Genomic DNA, 14,832 nt, shown 5'->3' on the forward strand with positions numbered 1-14,832 from the left:
GGGGTTGTTTAACTGGTTTATCTGTTCCTGATTTAACTTCGGTACCTGGTATCTGTCTAGGAAATTGTCCATTTCCTGAAGATTTTCAAGTTTTGTTGAATATAGGTTTTTATAGTAAGATCTGATGATTTTTTGAATTTCCTCTGAATCTGTTGTTATGTCTCCCTTTTCATTTCTGATTTTGTTAATTTGGACACACTCTCTGTGTCCTTTCGTTAGTCTGGCTAAGGGTTTATCTATCTTGTTGATTTTCTCAAAGAACCAACTTTTGGTTCTGTTGGTTCTTTCTATGGTCCTTTTTGTTTCTACTTGGTTGATTTCAGCTCTGAGTTTGATTATTTCCTGCCTTCTACTCCTCCTGGGTGTATTTGCTTCTTTTTGTTCTAGAGCTTTTAGGTGTGCTGTCAAGCTGCTGACATATGCTCTTTCCTGTTTCTTTCTGCAGGCACTCAGCGCTATGAGTTTTCCTCTTAGCACAGCTTTCATTGTGTCCCATACGTTTGGGTATGTTGTACCTTCATTTTCATTAAATTCTAAAAAGTTTTTAATTTCTTTCTTTATTTCTTCCTTGACCAGGTTATCATTGAGTAGAGCATTGTTCAATTTCCAAGTATATGTGGGCATTCTTCCTTGATTGTTATTGAAGACCAGTTTTAGGCCGTAGTGGTCCGATAGCACGCATGGGATTATTTCTATCTTTCTGTACCTGTTGAGGCCTGTTTTTTGACCAATTATATGGTCAATTTTGGAGAAAGTACCATAAGGAGCTGAGAAGAAGGTATATCCTTTTGCTTTAGGATAGAATGTTCTATAAATATCCGTTAAGTCGGGGTTGGGGATTTAGCTCAGTGGTAGAGTGCTTGCCTAGGAAGCTCAAGGCCTGGGGTTCGGTCCCCAGCTCCGAAAAAAAAAAAAAGCAAAAATATCCGTTAAGTCCATTTGGCTGATGACTTCTCTTAGTCTGTCTACATCTCTGTTTAATTTCTGTTTCCATGATCTGTCCATTGATGAGAGTGGGGTGTTGAAATCTCCCACTATTATTGTGTGAGGTGCAATGTGTGTTTTGAGCTTTAGTAAGGTTTCTTTTACATATGTAGGTGCCCTTTTATTTGGGGCATAGATATTTAGGATTGAGAGTTCATCTTGGTGGATTTTTCCTTTGATGAATATGAAGTGTCCTTCCTTATCCTTTTTGATGACTTTTAGTTGAAAATTGATTTTATTTGATATTAGAATGGCTACTCCAGCTTGCCTCTTCTGACCATTTGCTTGGAAAATTGTTTTCCAGCCTTTCACTCTGAGGTAATGTCTGTCTTTGTCTCTGAGGTGTGTTTCCTGTAGGCAGCAGAATGCAGGGTCCTCGTTGCGTATCCAGTTTGTTAATCTATGTCTTTTTATTGGGGAGTTGAGGCCATTGATGTTGAGAGATATTAAGGAATATTGATTATTGCTTCCCGTTATATTCATATTTGGATGTGAGGTTATGTTTGTGTGCTTTCATTCTCTTTGTTTTGTTGCCAAGACGATTAGTTTCTTGCTTCTTCTAGGGTATAGCTTGCCTCCTTATGTTGGGTTTTACCATTTATTATCCTTTGTAGTGCTGGATTTGTAGAAAGATATTGTGTAAATTTGGTTTTGTCATGGAATATCTTGGTTTCTCCATCTATGTTAATTGAGAGTTTTGCAGGATACAGTAACCTGGGCTGGCATTTGTGTTCTCTTAGGGTCTGTATGACATCAGTCCAGGATCTTCTGGCCTTCATAGTTTCTGGCGAGAAGTCTGGTGTGATTCTGATAGGTCTGCCTTTATATGTTACTTGACCTTTTTCCCTTACTGCTTTTAATATTCTTTCTTTATTTTGTGCGTTTGGTGTTTTGACTATTATGTGACGGGAGGTGTTTCTTTTCTGGTCCAATCTATTTGGAGTTCTATAGGCTTCTTGTATGCCTATGGGTATCTCTTTTTTTAGGTTAGGGAAGTTTTCTTCTATGATTTTGTTGAAGATATTTACTGGTCCTTTGAGCTGGGAGTCTTCACTCTCTTCTATACCTATTATCCTTAGGTTTGATCTTCTCATTGAGTCCTGGATTTCCTGTATGTTTTGGACCAGTAGCTTTTTCTGCTTTACATTATTTTTGACAGTTGAGTCAATGATTTCTATGGAATCTTCTGCTCCTGAGATTCTCTCTTCCATCTCTTGTATTCTGTTGGTGAAGCTTGTATCTACAGCTCCTTGTCTCTTCTTTTGGTTTTCTATATCCAGGGTTGTTTCCATGTGTTCTTTCTTGATTGCTTCTATTTCCATTTTTAATTCCTTCAACTGTTTGATTGTGTTTTCCTGGAATTCTTTCAGGGATTTTTGCGATTCTTTCAGGGATTTTTGTGATTCCTCTCTGTAGGCTTCTACTTGTTTATTAATGTTTTCCTGTGTTTCCCTAAGGGAGTTCTTCACGTCTTTCTTGAAGTCCTCCAGCATCATGATCAAATATGATTTTGAAACTAGATCTTGCTTTTCTGGTGTGTTTGGATATTCCATGTTTGTTTTGGTGGGAGAATTGGGCTCCGATGATGCCATGTAGTCTTGGTTTCTGTTGCTTGTGTTCCTGCGCTTGCCTCTCGCCATCAGATTATCTCTAGTGTTACTTTGTTCTGCTATTTCTGACAGTGGCTAGACTGTCCTATAAGCCTGTGTGTCAGGAGTGCTGTAGACCTGTTTTCCTCTCTTCCAGTCAGTTATGAGGACAGAGTGTTCTGCTTTTGGGCGTGTAGTTTTTCCTCTCTACAGGTCTTCAGCTGTTCCTGTGGACCTGTGTCTTGAGTTCACCAGGCAGCTTTCTTGCAGCAGAAAAGTTGGTCTTACCTGTGGTCCCGAGGCTCAAGTTCGCTCGTGGGGTGCTGCCCACGGGCTCTCTGCAGCGGCAGCAACCAGGAAGATATGCGCCGCCCCTTCCAGGAGCTTCAGTGCACCAGGGTTCCAGATGGCCTTTGGTGTTTTCCTCTGGCGTCTGAGATGTGTGTGCAGAGAGCAGTCTCTTCTGGTTTCCCAGGCTTGTCTGCCTCTCTGAAGGTTTAGCTCTCCCTCCCACGGGATTTGGGTGCAGAGAACTGTTCATCCGGTCTGTTTCCTTCAGGTTCCGGCGGTGTCTCAGGCAGGGGTCCTGCAGCTCCTGGGCCCTCCCCCACGGGAGCCCAGAGGCCTTATACAGTTTCCTCTTGGGCCAGGGATGTGGGCAGGGGTGGGCAGTGTTGGTGGTCTCTTCCGCTCTGCAGCCTCAGGAGTGCCCACCTGACCAGGCGGTGAGGTCTCCTTCCCACGGGGTCTGGGAGCAGAGAGCTGCTGCGGGCCGGGATCCGCGGGTGTGGGACTTCCGGTAAGCACAGGACGTGCCTGGTCCTAGAGGAATTCTGCCTCTGTGTGTCCCGATTTCACCAGGCAGCTTTCTTGCAGCAGACAAGTTGGTCTTACCCGTGGTCCCGAGGCTCAAGTTTGCTCGCGGGGTGCTGCTCTCTGCGGCGGCAGCAACCAGGAAGACTTTCAGTCCCTTCTGTAGGCTCCTCGGAAGCTGACTTTCAAAAGAAAGTGGCGAAACCAAGCTGCCTCATGAACTTAAACACATTCCTGAGTGCTCTGAGAGGAGCAGGAGCCTGAAGCAACTCATGCAGCCGTCCAAGCCACCAGACCACACCTGCTGGGATATTTACGGAAGACAAACAAGCAAAAGAAGAGTCTGGAATAATGAAATTTTACAGTACTGGCTACTGATGACTCTCTGGGGTAGAAGGTCATAATATTTGGTGGGTTTTGTTTTGTTTTAACTTTCTCTAATGGGTCATGGCCAGACAACGTGAAAAGTTTGCAGCTGTTCTATGTTCTGGTCTCTGCTTTGGCTACAGTAAGACTCAGTATAATTCAGCTCTGCCATGAAACTCACTACTGAAGAATTGTGAAATCCAGCTGTGTCCCTATACAGGCAGCCTATGGGCCCATTATCCACTCCTGCCTCTGTTCTAGGCGGACCTACAGTATCGTGTTTAAAATCTACTTTGCATCAGATGAGTGGAAGCACTCAAAACCAAAGCAAATCTAATCTGAGCCTTACCCCATGCCCACCTCTCCTCACCCTCCTCATTTTTCCCATAATCCTCTGAGCCCACATAGACTCTCGTCTCCTGAGATACACCTGCTTTCTTCCAGATTCTAGTTTATTCTTAGGGTTGGCTTGAGTGCCACCGTTGCACTGTGAACTAAATCCATTAATCTATATGTGTGAGAGGCTGTGGCCTGACTTACAACTCTTGACCTACCGCATAATTCTACTTTGAACATCAAAACAAAGATGGCTTTTGATTCCACTAGGATTCATTATCCACTAACAGATAAGACCCAATTCAAAGTGAATTAAGACCGAGGGATTCAGTCAGCCATGCGAGTAGCTCAGCAATGGGTTCTTAGGTTCACCTCCCATCCTGTAGCACTTTCCTGCAAGACAAAGAATGGCAGTCTACTCTCAGCATACTCACCAAAGATGGTCCCTTAAAGACATATTCCCACAAACTTTCCTCTTGAAGAAGAGAACAACTGGACCAAATTGGTTTCCATTGCAAAGGAAACGAACGAGGGGGCTATGGAGTGGACATCAGCAAGGCCTCTGCTTGGCCTTGGCATTGCTGCCATGAGCTCACACTGTTGTGTGCTTGGAAAAGCTAAGCATAAACGTTAGATACACAGATTTAAGAAAGAAAAGGATGGTCGACTTCTTACATTCATAATCCAAATAGCATGTGTGTGAAAGATTGCTGGAAACTGAAACTACTTTGAGACTTCATCTCACTCCAGTCAAAAGAATCGGATTAACAAAACAAACGGAGCAGAAGTTAGCAGGGATATGGAGAAAGGCTAACACATACTCATTTCTGTGGGGATGAAAGCTGGTGCAGGCACTGAGGGAATGGATGTGGAGGTTCCTCAAAAAGCTAAAGATCTGTTCCAAGATTCAGACATACCATTTTTCTTAATCACTGTTCTATTGCTGTGAAGAGGCGTGATGACCAAAGCAACTCTTATAAAAGAAAGCATTTAGTTGGGGGTGAGGAGGTTGCCTATAGATTCAGAGGTCAATCCATTATCATCACAGCAGGGGGCATGGCAAGAGTCAGCAGAGTACTGAGAGCTGCATCCTGATCCGAAAGTAGAAAGCAGGAGAGCTGGGCCAGGCATAGCCCCACCCCCAGGGACACACTTCCTATAACAAGGCCACACCTACTCCAACAAGACCACACTTCCTAATCCTTTCAAACAATGCCACTCCCAGGTGGCTAAGCATTTAAATATATGAGTCTTTAGGGGCCATTCTTATCCAAACCAACATATATGTTCTTGGACATATACTCAAAGGACTCTCTACATCTTAGTTCTTCCAAGTTCATTGATTTTCTATTTATAATGGTCAGAAATTGAAAGCAGCCTAGCTGTCAATCAATGAGTGGAAAGCAAAAGCATCATACATTTACACAACAGAACCGTTAAGAAAAATGAGCTAGGCAGTGCAAGCGCACACCTTCAAACCCAGCAAATATAAAAGAAATTTAAGTGAAGTTACCAATAGAAAGGAGAATGCGCCAACCAGACATCACATGCTAGCGTGTAAAACTCGCAGTACCACTTAGTGGATTGTATCTTTTTGAGCCGTTGGCCAATGGGACCCCATGGACACCCCAGCAAAACAACACGACTACCTATAACCAATGTCCTTGGTTACTCTCCACAATTTGATGATAAGACCCTACTACTGAAGACACCACATACTGCATCGTCAAACACGGGGAGATGGCACTTCGCTTCAACAGGAGGCTTCATCCTTACTAGCCAACATTCACAGTGCTGGAAGGTACCATGCAAGCTACTAGAAAAGAAAATTAGTCATCAGTCTCGTACTGCTGAGAAGTCTGTGACTTACAACAGTGACCTGCCGGTAAAACAACCCACTGGTACAATAAAGGCACAAATGTTTCGGGAGTCACCAACCAGGCCAGGCATCATGGTCACTTTGGTCACCATACAGTGAACTCCATGCTTTCTTTGATTTGGGCTTTATTCTCCTTTTTTTTTTTACTTTGGTTTGGACTTGGCTTTGGGGGTTGATTTGTTTGTTTGTTTGTTTGTTTGTTTCTTTGTTTCTTTGTTTCTTTGTTTCTTTGTTTTTAAGAGAGAGTATGAGTTTGGGTGGGGAGGGAGGTGGGGAGGATCTGGGAGGAGTTAGTGGAGGGGAAAGCACATGATTAAAAATGTTTTAAATACATGAAAAATGTTTTAAATAAAACCATCAAAATTAAAAATTGCTGAGTGGGGTTGGGGATTTAGCTCAGTGGTAGAGTGCTTGCCTAGCAAGCGCAAGGCCCTGGGTTCGGTCCCCAGCTCCGAAAAAAAAGAAAAAACAGTGACAACAGCCAGCTGAAATTATGTGCTGACTGCAGGTCTACCTGTGCAAGACGCACTTTAATGCAAGAATGCGGGACAAACTTAAGCCAGTGACTTGGCAGAGTTCTGAACTGTCAGTGGTTTCCCCTCTAATATCTATGGTTTCATATACGAATATATTTCTTATATAATTTTTTTAATTGCAGAAATTGCAAACTCCAGTCTGCGATCCTTTTCAAGCCCTCATTACCTCCCAATGGTCTTTATTTCAACACTCTATAAAAGGAAATAACCGGCAAAGCCTCTGCTTGCTCACCCTGCATACCAAGGCACAAATATTCTCCATGAACAGCATAATTAAAGAAAATATCTGTCGTAAATGCATGCGCACTGGATCAAAACTCGCCTCTAAATGCATGCTCTCATTAAATCTGGAGAGGTGGTTTCTGCTATTTCCCCCATAGCCACTGTAAAATTCTAATGGCTTCTGTAATTATTTCCTATTTTTCAAGTCACTTTCTAATTTGTCCATTAGTGACAGTGAGACACTTAAGCTACTATTTTTGAGACCGCATCCGCCCCCGCCCCAACGCACCTTTAAAGGGAACTCTTATTTTTCCCCCTCGCCTTTTATCTCCTAATTTCTGCAAGCGCAAGAGTTAGTCTGGCTCCCGGGGTAGTTAATGTTTTGTTTGAAATATTTAGAGGCTTTTAACGTTATGCAAACTCTCACTTAAACAGAAGCCACTTCTGGATATAATGTGTTCGACTGTCGGCCCACCACCCACACCACACTCCCGTGTGCCTTCTCCCCTTTGGCTTCCAGGAGCCGCTGCACTCTGTGCCCGCCAGGCTGTCACTTCCCTTCTCCTATCATCTCCCACCTTTACAGTTAATGACAAGAAACATACTGACTCCACTGGTGACTAAGATACCTTCAATCCTAAGTACATCCGTCCAGTTTACTGTTAGTAAAACACTATGGGCAGGTAGATTGTAAGCCAATGCTTTCATACATTTCATAATTACTTCATACACTAATCCCAGTCATGAGAGCTCTGTCCAGGTGAGTGATAAAATGGGTCCGAAAAGATTCATGTCAGGACAAAGAGGTGGGAAGGGGGTTGGGGTGGTTGCGGAGGGGAATACCCTTATAGAAGAGGGGGGAGGGGAGGGGATAGGGGACTTATGGACAGGAAACAGAGAAAGGGAATAACATTTGAAATGTAAATTTAAAATATCCAATTAAAAATTTAAAAAAAAATTCACCTCCTAGTGACATTCAGAATAGCAAACCCCGGGCTGGAGAGATGCCTCAAGGGTTAAGGCTGCTCTTCCAGAGGTCTTGAGTTCAAATCCCAACAACTACGTGGTGGCTCACAATCATCCGTAATGAGATCTACTGCCCTCTTCTGGTGTGTCTGAAGACAGTGACAGTGTACTAATATATAATAAATAAATAAATCTTTAAAAAATAAAAAAGAATAGCAACCCCATCTTCCAATCATCAATTTTGGCCAAAATAAAGACTTGGAGAATGTAGACGCTATTATGTTCCATTTAATATAACATTTGCTAATGTCTCCATCAAAATATATCTTCATCATAAATGAACCTTCTTTTCAATTCCCCTTTTTTTTTCTTTCCAGTTAGCCTTCTAGCCTAAGGCAGACTTTTTAAATAGCTCTTTTGATTTACCTCTTTCTCATCAGACTTACGTTTTTATTTGCAACTTTGTGTGCCGACTGCTTCCATTCCTCTTGAACCACACCCGTTACTGTTTCCCAGAGAGGGAGCAATGGCTCTTAAGACCAGCTAGGAAAGCAGCAAGAAAAATTTTAGCTAATTCTGAAAATTGATGAGGCTCCCAGCTAGCAGAGACTGGAAACGCAGCAGAGAGCCTGCTCTATCAAGCTGGAAAAATGGCACTCCATATTACAGAGTAAGGACCCAACTGGCAAAGCCACCGCCTTTGTTAAGCTTGGAAGACAGAAGATAATCTAATGACTCTGTGAGCCTGGCAAGATCATTTCCATGTAGAATTCTGAAAGTGTCCCTCGGCTCATTTCAGCTGATTATGTATGATAAAACAGGGGAAGGGGGAGGTGAGGAGCTGCTGCCAGTGCTCCGCTTGCAAACAGAATTTAGGGGACACTTAGAGAAGCCAGGGCTTGCTGGATTGGATAATAAAATCGTTTCTCATTTCCAGTTTCTCGAGACAGTAAAAGATTCTCCAGGCAGGAAATGGCCTCAGGATAAAGATGAGATCAAGCTGCCCTGTCAGTCCATTCGTCAATACCCTGAAAGACCTAAGGCAGGGACTAAAGGATCTAGGCTATATTGAGTGTTTTCCTTGGGTTGCTATCCCACTGTAGCCTGGCCTGGCTCCCATAGAAAATAGAGCCCTTGTCTCAGAATTCTACCTGGAGCTTTTATTAAATGGAGCCGACAGAATGGAATTGGACTCTTGGAGAATTCCACAGAGGTTTTGACAAGGCTGTACTGACGAAGTCGGGCCAGCTTGGACTAAGATGGACTGGCACGGAAAACTGCCGAGAAGCCTAACTTTCTATTTTCTGTAAGAAAGACTGCCGAGAAGCCTAACTTTCTATTTTCTGTAAGAAAGACTGCCGAGAAGCCTAGCTTTCTATTTTCTGTAAGAAAGACACTGGCTACTAACACCAGTCATTCCTTAATGCAAAACCAAAGCCAAATGTGAAGCTGAAAGCTATGAAGAGCAATAGACAAGGCACCCGTTCTCATGCAATTGAACTCAGCCAAGACCTCAAAGGAATGCTCTCAGTGGGACACATTGTCATCCCATACCCCTCTCCAATGTCTATCCAAGTGATGACTTTTCTTACAAAGTCCTGGTCCTTGTAGTAATGGATGACTCCCTTTCTCTGGCAGCTTAGGAGCTCAGCCATGCATGCATTATAAAGGCTGGGGTGGGTTATTGGGAAAGAGGGTCTCCACAGTTCCTCTCTCTGCAATAGGTCTGCATCCTTTGTAATCTCTTGTAACTCATGAGGTAGAATCTATTTTTCTCTGGAATGTTGGCTGATGTGCCACTTGGGAATGCACTGTCTGACATCTGTCAGGAGACCTTGTGGATTCGGTCATCACCCTTCTAGAAGGTGGTAGGACAAGGAGGAAGGTCAAGCTTAACATATGAGAGACCAAACACACGCCCATCCATTCTTACCTATTCCCCCACAAAAGCTACAGAGACAAATATGGCCCCACGCAAATCCAGCAGAAGGGTACCCATACTTCTGAAACACTGAACCATGAGCAAATCCGGTGGTTGTTTTACTCCACTAAAGGTTGAGTGATTCCTCATTTACCAGGAAGGGGGAAAATGCAGACATTGAGGAAGAAGAGATTAACCTTACCAGTGAAAATGTTATTTATACTATTCCTAAGTAATGCTATGTGTTATGTTTTATTTAAAAAAAAGGTAGAAAGATCCAGGTTCTGTTTGGTAGATGTGTGACATGGTGAGGTGAAGGAAGGGGGTGCCTCTGCAGGCACATGTGAGGCTCCCTTCTCTCTGAGGTATCAGCCATATGATATAGTACGGAATGGAGTTTATTCAGGGCATGGGAAAGGGAGTTGAGGAGGGAGTTCCCAAAGGCAACAAAAGAGGTATGAAGATAATTAACACCAGAAATAGTCTGTAAAGAATATATAGGGAAAAATAACAGCCCAAAAAAGGAGTCATACCTCCAACCCCAGGAAGGAACCAACGCTGCTCCTTATAACCAACCCTGCCATGGTGGTGCCCCCTGGGAAGGCAATTTTCTGGGAACACTAAGGTAAGCGTATAAGGCTGGAGCGCCCAGGACAGTGGAAAGACTATGCACTGGGTGATAACAATGGTGGTTCAATGAGGCAGCTCTGAGAACAAGATGTCAAACAGGAAAGGTTAAGACTCCTGATTTCTCTAAAATCATTGACAACCCTACCTTGTACCTTCTCTATTAAATGTGGAAACTGGAGTTGAAATGCATCACAAAAAGGGTGGGGCATATCAGTTCATGTTTTCATGGCGCTTGGGGCCTTGGTGCTGCTGCTGGTCTTATGACAGAAGCATAAAGAGCTACCAGTGACCAGACACCTTGTAACACTGGCCCAAATGACCCAATTTCACCAGCCAGCTCCACCTCTTACAGGTCCCACTGCTTCCCACAATGGCACCACCAGCCAAGGTCCAAGTATTCAAGCACATTTCACATTCAAATCATAACACCTTCTGTGGAAGCAAAACCTTCCTTCAGACTTCCAAATTCAAGACTATCAGGTTCAGTCTGTGTCTGGAGTCCGCAGCCTAACTTACCACTCCATAAACACCACTGAAGAAGCCATAAACACCTAAATCCAAGACCCCTGAAAACCTGGAACACAAGGAAGGAGATCAACATGGAGCTGGAGCATATTCACTGACAGATGCAGAAGAGCAGGAGCCCACTGGGGTGAAAGTTCATCGCCACGGGGCAATTCACACAGGACTGAAGAGTGCTTTCTGGAAAAAACGAACACATTTCTCCAACAAAAGCCCTGACAGAAACTTAGGACCAAAGTACAGTAGGACCCACAACAGCCTCTGATCCTCTGATGGATCATTCTTTCCTTCCTATTATCTTCCCCCTCCCCCAACTACTATTGTCAATTATTTATCCAACAACTGAAGATGCGGAGCCTGTCTTTGCCAGAAACTCTTGGAAGGGGCAGGAATGAATGCAGAAATGCACTCATTCCGAGTTCTCAAAGAGCAAATGGTCTGAGGGAGACAAGTGATAAAAGTTATCAGAATGCACCGGATAACTATAGATGCTCTGCAAGTAATAATAAAAGAGAGACTTGGGAGAAGTGACTATAGGACTTCTTGGAATTAGTGGTCAAGAAAGACCACTAGGGAAGAAGACATCATCTTCAACTAAATATCAAGCATCAACTATTGGGGTGGTTTGAATAATAATGCCCCCCATAGGCTCATACATTGGAATGCTTAGTCACCAAGGAGTGGCACGATTTGAATGGATTAGAAGGATTAAGAGGAGTGGCCCTGATGGAGAAAGTGTGTCCCAGGAGTTGGACTTTGAGATTTCAGAAGTCTATGCTAAGCTCCACCCCACCCCCTCTGCTTATGAATCAAAACGTAGCTCTCAGCTCCTGCTCTGAAACCACACTCACTGCCATGATGATAATGAATTAAGTCTCTGAAACTGTAGGTGAAGGGACCCTAACCAGCATGACTAACAATGGCTCACACAGGCCTTGTTCCTCTCCATCATTTCTTCTGTCTTTCTTTTAAAAAAAGAAGTTAGATTATATTTCTAAAGCGAGCCCCCAAGGTCTATTCCCTTACTTGGCTAATTCCTCCTCCTGCAGCTGACTACCAAGGTCCAGCTATCAAAGTATTGAAGTCCAGGAATCAAAAACTCCCTTTGCCTCACCTAACTAACATGCCCGATTAAAATTAAACACCTCAACCTAACACAGGGCTTCCCTTTTTAAGTTTGCCTGTGGAGCATGTCTGTCTCCTCTCTATCCAGAGGCACTTCCTTGTCTTTCTGGAACAAATATTCCTCCCTCATCTCGCTTGTTCCCTTTCCCTTCTCCCTCACCCTCTACCTCCTATCTTTGTCCCTTACTCTCTGACCTCTGTTCCTCAAGGGAAAATAAATCTCTTCTGTGCTGAAAACTTAGTCTTGAAGTGTCCTGAGCCAACTCTGAATTTCCATACACTAGGTAAGACCCCAATTCAATGCTTTCTTTTACAAGGGCTTCCTTACTTATAGTGTGTCTTTGAATCAGTGACTAAGACATTCATCCATAAGATAAGAACAGCATTCCTGGATTGGGGTGGAGGGAATATAAAAGGTTCTTAAGACACAAATCAACTTTAAAATGTTTTAAGTCTTAGTTCAGACATCACTGCCTCTAGCACATACTCCTAAGCCATGCTCTCAAGTGGGCATGTGCACAGACACACACACACACACACACACACACACACACACACACACGTCTGGACTCTATTCTAATAGCATCTCTTGTTTCCTCAGCACATCAGTGTCCTGCTCTGCTAAAGTGGGTTGCCAGCTTGCTGCTCCTTTCTCTGTCTGGGAACACCATACCACATTGTCAGTACCTAACAATATGCAGACACCAGATCTAAATGTGACTGTGAATTAGAGGATGATCTCATCATAACTCCAGTGCATCCCCCTGTTCTAAGCCCAGTGTCCTTCCCAGTCATTGTAAAGCATCACCTCTCCAGCAAATGAGAACTGTGATGGAATAGGCTCTCCTTCCGTTCAGATGTATGCTCGCACATCTTATCAGGTCACATCTGGCTAACCGTTACGTTTCTGTTCTCCTAATTAAGCTCTTTTATGTTGCTGGGAACAATAAAGAAAGGCATGTTATTCAATCTACTTTTTTATTTTAAGAAAAAGTCTAATTCTCTTAATATAATTTTTACCTCTATAAGCAGCAACCAAAAAATATCATCATACAGTTGTTTCTACTATCTAAACAGTATCTTTCCCTAGTGCCTCCTTTTGGATTTTTCTTCCTCTTCCTTTGATAAAGCCCAATCTTTTCTTTACTTTATTATCATGTTTAGTCTGATTTTCAAATTCCCAATCACTTCCCTCATATAATCTTGCTTTTTTTTATCATTCCACTTTGCTGGCAACTGCACAGACATTGACTTTACCCTCGGCACACTAAATTCAAACTCATTCACTCTGCAGTCCCCAGACCAAGTAATGCCACATTCAAACAGAGCGGCAGAGTGTTCCCAGGTGCCTGCTACAATAAACACTGCAATCAAGTCAGTTGATTTTACTTTCCCAGCTTCCTAAGCTCATAACTCTCTTCTGCATATACAAGAGTCTAATAAACGAGGGAAATTTACAATGCCCGCAGCACAGAAACTCAGAACTAAGAAAGGGTATCGGCATGTAGTAATCAGAGCTTCACTGTCCAGAGATTTCTGTGTTCTCTCACACCTCTTCTGTTGATCATAGCAATGTGCTGTGCATCTAAACGGCATTACTCTGCATTTTACAAATGGGTTTTGCAGTGTGTGCGTGCGTGCGTGCGTGCGTGCGTGCGTGCGTGCGTGCGTGCGTGCGTGCGTGCGTGCGTGCGTGCGTGCGTGTAGAGCAAACTCTTCCAAGAGATAGGAGAAGAGTTGCAGGCAGTGGAAAACAAGTACAGAGGCCTGGCCTGAAAGAAGGAAGGAACTTATGTTTGAGAGACAGAAATGAAGGACTGCTTCAGAGGTGCAATAACTCTAGTTATGCCTGCGGTTCTCTGGATCTTTCCTTCCTGGTCACAAGATAACTACAATGATTTCAAATATGATGACTACATCGGCAGCAGGAAGAATGGAGGAACTGGTGATAGGAGCAACCTCTCCTTTCATCACAAAAAAAGGGACAAAAAGCATTCCCAGAAACACTCTAGTAAAAAGTCCATGTGATGATCATTGGTCCAAAGTACTTCACAAACAACCCCACCTATTCAGGCATCAGGGAAGTAACCTGGGAAAGTGAAGACCTTCCGCCCTCTTCCTGAACCTGCATCTCTCTCTTCCTTACAAGTGTTAATCTCAAGATCGCTCCCCAGGGACCCTTGTGCACACCCGCTCCAAAACATGTGGAGCAACTGAGAAAACATAATGTAAAAATACTGACGTTAGCCCAGTTGCTGACTCGCAATAAAGGTCTAATTCACTGATGGTCGGTACAGACCGAATCCCATGGCGTGCGGTAGCTGTGAAACAGTTGGATTTTGCGTAGTAATGAGCAGTGATGGGGTACTGGCAGTCAATAAAGCTTCACCACCTGGACTCAGGGTGTCTTATCTCAGGCATTCCAGAAACAGTCAGCATAGGACAACGGACTCAGGTGACATTTTTGTTCGGAATACTATGGACAAATCAGTGAGAAAGACGGAGAAAAGATGAGAGTGATTAATCACTAGTTTAAAACAAATTATGAAAACAAAAAGGCCTGGTTGAAATTGTGGAAACATCCTGCAGTCAAAGGGAGACAAAGCTAAAAGTCATGTTTGGGACATAATTCCAAAGATAGAAGAGTTCTAAAATGGGCTGGGTTCTCGAGCCCACGAAGTCTTCTGAACCAACACCGGAATTCTCGCGGGGGAGATGGAATGAAGGTTGACATCTAAGCTGGTGCATTTTAAAGCTTTGAATCCTGAGGTTCTGCTAGAGAAGTATTCCTCTCCTCTGAGGTGAAGGCTAGCAGTCCTCCTTTCCAAGTAACTAGAGGTGTCTATCACATAAGACAATATGATCCTTTTCAGGAGCCACTGAAGCACCTTCCTTCTAAGTAAGGCCGGTAATCAAATCAAAATATAACCCAGACAGAAATAG

This window comes from Rattus norvegicus, chromosome 6, assembly GCF_021556685.1.
Source record: "Rattus norvegicus strain SHRSP/BbbUtx chromosome 6, alternate assembly SHRSP_T2T, whole genome shotgun sequence".
Classification (NCBI taxonomy): Eukaryota; Metazoa; Chordata; class Mammalia; order Rodentia; family Muridae; genus Rattus; species Rattus norvegicus.